This window comes from Clupea harengus, chromosome 7 (assembly GCF_900700415.2).
Source record: "Clupea harengus chromosome 7, Ch_v2.0.2, whole genome shotgun sequence".
NCBI lineage: Eukaryota > Metazoa > Chordata > Actinopteri > Clupeiformes > Clupeidae > Clupea > Clupea harengus.
The window spans coordinates 23,337,682-23,341,562 of NC_045158.1; positions in this window are offsets into that span (position 1 = coordinate 23,337,682).

Genomic DNA, 3,881 nt, shown 5'->3' on the forward strand with positions numbered 1-3,881 from the left:
CTAACCTGGAGGTGGATGATCCACTCGCAGATCTGTCATTGGGGGTTCAGCTCTAAGCAGTGGTCAGTGTTTTACAAAATAAATGCACATTTTCATTTTCATTTGATGTTTTGTGTTCAGTTTCATTTGATATAGTATTAGTTTGGACTTGGCTTTGAACAATCCTGTGTATTTTAGAATTACATAATACTAGAAAGTGACATAAAAATATCTCATCATGGCTGGCTTTCTCATACCGAACAGACTGTCCATCTGTTGTGCCATTCAACTCAGAACCTCATTGTGGGTCTCAACTGATCCGCTTTAACTCAGTACCTCAGTGTGGGTCTCAACTGATCCACTTTAACTCAGTACTTCAGTGTGGGTCTCAACTGATCCGCTTTAACTCAGTACCTCAGTGTGGGTCTCAACTGATCCGCTTTAACTCAGTACCCTCAGTGTGGGTCTCAACTGATCCGCTTTAACTCAGTACCTCAGTGTGGGTCTCAACTGATCCGCTTTGACTCAGTACTTCAGTGTGGGTCTCAACTGATCCGCTTTAACTCAGTACCTCAGTGTGGGTCTCAACTGATCCACTTTAACTCAGTACCTCAGTGTGGGTCTCAACTGATCCACTTTAACTCAGTACCTCAGTGTGGGTCTCAACTGATCCGCTTTAACTCAGTACCTCAGTGTGGGTCTCAACTGATCTGCTTCTCATTGTGCTCCAGGTTAGAATATTCTTGTTTTTATTAAAAGGACAGACAAACTGTGGTTGTTAAGTATTTTATGAACTACAGTATATGTCTGGCTGAGAAGAATTACTGAAAGTAATTACATTCACCTTTAACTAACCTTGTCATGCCTAAGTCATATATACCTTAGCGATGTCATATTACAAGAGCAGCTAGTTCCAGAACCATTCTGGGCCAGATAACGGCACTGCAGTTGGGGGCTGTGTGGCAGTATCATCTCCGCTCAGTATCATCTCCGTCTCCTCTCAGTGTCATCTCTGTCTCAGTGTCATCTCCTCTCAGTATCATCTCTGTCTCCTCTCAGTGTCATCTCTGTCTCCTCTCAGTGTTATCTCTGTCTCAGTGTCGTCTCCTCTCAGTGTCATCTCTGTCTCAGTATCATCTTTGTCTCAGTGTCATATCTGTCTCACTATCATCTCCATCTCCTCTTAGTATCATATCCGTCTCCTCTCAGTGTCATCTCTGTCTCAGTCTCCTCTCAGTGTCATCTTTGTCTCCTCTCAGTATCATCTCTGACTCAGTGTCATCTCTGTCTCAGTGTCATCTCTGACTCAGTGTCATCTCAGTCTCAGTGTCATATCTGTCTCAGTATCATCTCTCTCAGTATCATCTCTGTCTCAGTGTCATCTCAGTGTCATCTCTGTCTCAGTGTCATCTCTGTCTCTGTGTCATCTCTGTCTCACTATCATCTCCATCTCCTCTTAGTATCATCTCCGTCTCCTCTCAGTGTCATCTCTGTCTCAGTATCATCTCTGTCTCAGTATCATCTCTGGTTCAGTGTCATCTCCGTCTCCTCTCAGTATAATTTCTGTCTCCTCTCGAATGTGTGAGCCTGGATTAGAACAGGGCACATTCTATTGCATCTCACAAAGCAGGCTTGATGCATTTCAGTGTAGAGAGGCTTTTGGGCTGTCAGGGAGGTGAGGCAGCATCATGGCATGTTTGCGCTCAAGCTTTGTCAGTGCTATCCAGTTATCACACTTAACCCTGATGTACAATATTAGCTTTGCCATTGCTATCCAGTTACCACACTTACCCTGATGTACATTATTAGCTTTGTCAGTGCTATCCAGTTATCATACTTGCCCTGATGTACATTAACCTCTGACAGCAGTAGTCAGGTGTACTGATACGCAGGTGCACTTGAGCGCATTATTCCCATATTACTGTATCTAAGTCATGAGTGTTTATTTCAAAAACAAGCGCCTTGAGACAATCGTATTGATTTGGCGTTATATAAATAACATTTCATTGAATTGAATTTATAGTTCAGAGTGACAGAAAACATCCCCCTGCACGTGTGCTGATTAAATTAGCTAGTGGATAATTGAATAGATAACCACAGCGGGGTTTTGAGGCAAAGCGGCGTCATGGAAACACCCACACCGCAGTAGAGACGAGTGATTAAACTGCACATTCCCTTCGCGTCTGAGATCATTTCTCCAACGCTTGAATGTGGTTCTTTAATCAATGAAATCCGGAACAAGTGGTGCTGGAGCCACTGACGGATACTGAGGACTCGTTTTCATAGAGGAAGTTTGTTTGCAGTGGTGAATGTGTGAATGGTCTGTCTGTCTGTCTGTCCAACACTGTGTTTGTATGCAGTTGTGGTTGTGTGAATGGCCTGTCTATCTGTCTGTCTGTCTGTCCAACTTTGGTGGACGTGTGAATGGTCCGTCTGTCTGTCTGTCTGGGTATGTGAATACCAAAGAAAATAAAACTCTAGCCTCAGCTGGATTCCTCAAACACAGCGGGCATTGTCTCCCGGCAACCACCGGGGAAGTCATTATGGTCCCTGAGAGAGAGAGAGAGAGAGAGAGAGAGAAAGAGAGATAGAGAGAGAAGAGAAACAAGGAGGCGAGAGGGAGAGAGAGATAGAGAGAGAAAGAGAGAGAGAGACAGAGTGAGACAGAGTGAAGAGAGAGAGAGAGAAGAGAGAGAAGAGAGAGAGAGAGAGAGAAAGGAGAAACCAGGCGAGAGGGGGAGAAGAGCACAAGCGTGATTTATGGAGCATCCCAGCAGCTCTGTGGTTGTGGGATCGTCATGCCAACGGGAGGATGCGTATGCTAATCTGCCGGCGTGACAGAGCACTCCCATCTGTGCATCCAGGCAATGGGGCCCTGGCGTGAGCCCAGGACGAGTGTGTAGGTGTCGGTTACGTCGTTGGTTACGTCGGGCCCAGGACGAGCGCGTCGGTGTATGTTCCGTCGTTGGTTACGTCGGGCCCAGGACGAGCGCGTCGGTGTATGTTCCGTCGTTGGTTACGTCGGGCCCAGGACGAGCGCGTCGGTGTATGTTCCGTCGTTGGTTACGTCGGGCCCAGGACGAGCGCGTCGGTGTATGTTCCGTCGTTGGTTACGTCGCTTCCACGTCGGTTACGTCGCTTCCACTTCCAGGGAGCCGCAGTGGCCTGGTCTCCGGGTCCAAGGCGCGGGGAGGGGGGGGGGACTGGCGCAGTGAAGGAGGTGTACCAGGGCTCATAAAAGAAGGGTGGATCGAGGGGTCGATTTTAATTAGAGAGTGGATCAATGCCGGTCAACCCTTGACCATTCTGATTACGTCCACCAGAATCCGGAGTGAGGCCTTTGCGCGTGATGTCATGTTGCAGGAAATCCAACTCCCAATCTGTGCATTCTGATTGGCCAGCGTGAGGTTTAGGGTCTCTGCTTCCATGGCCCATAGGGGGGGGGGGCGTCGGGCTTTAAGCACACGATCAATCTTCATAAACGTCAAGGGAGCTGCTCCAGCCCGGCCTGACGCAAGCTGATAAGCTGATTTCATGATGGCTGCCAACGGCAGGAAATAACGTTCGGCTCTGCTCTCATCCACCTCTCATCTACTCCTCACACTAAAGTCCTGGTGACAAAACCAGCCCAAGTATCACACACACACACTCACACACACACACACACACACACACACACACACACTCACACACACACACACACACACTCACACACACACACACACACACACTCACACACACACACACACACACTCACACACACACACTCACACACGCTCATATGGGCCATGAGGGAGATGTGAAACCCTGCAATATGCAGCTGTGGTGAGGCACAGTACACATGAGATGAAAGGGAGAACTCTCCAAGATGCTCCACTCTGTCTCGTATTGAACTCTCCAAG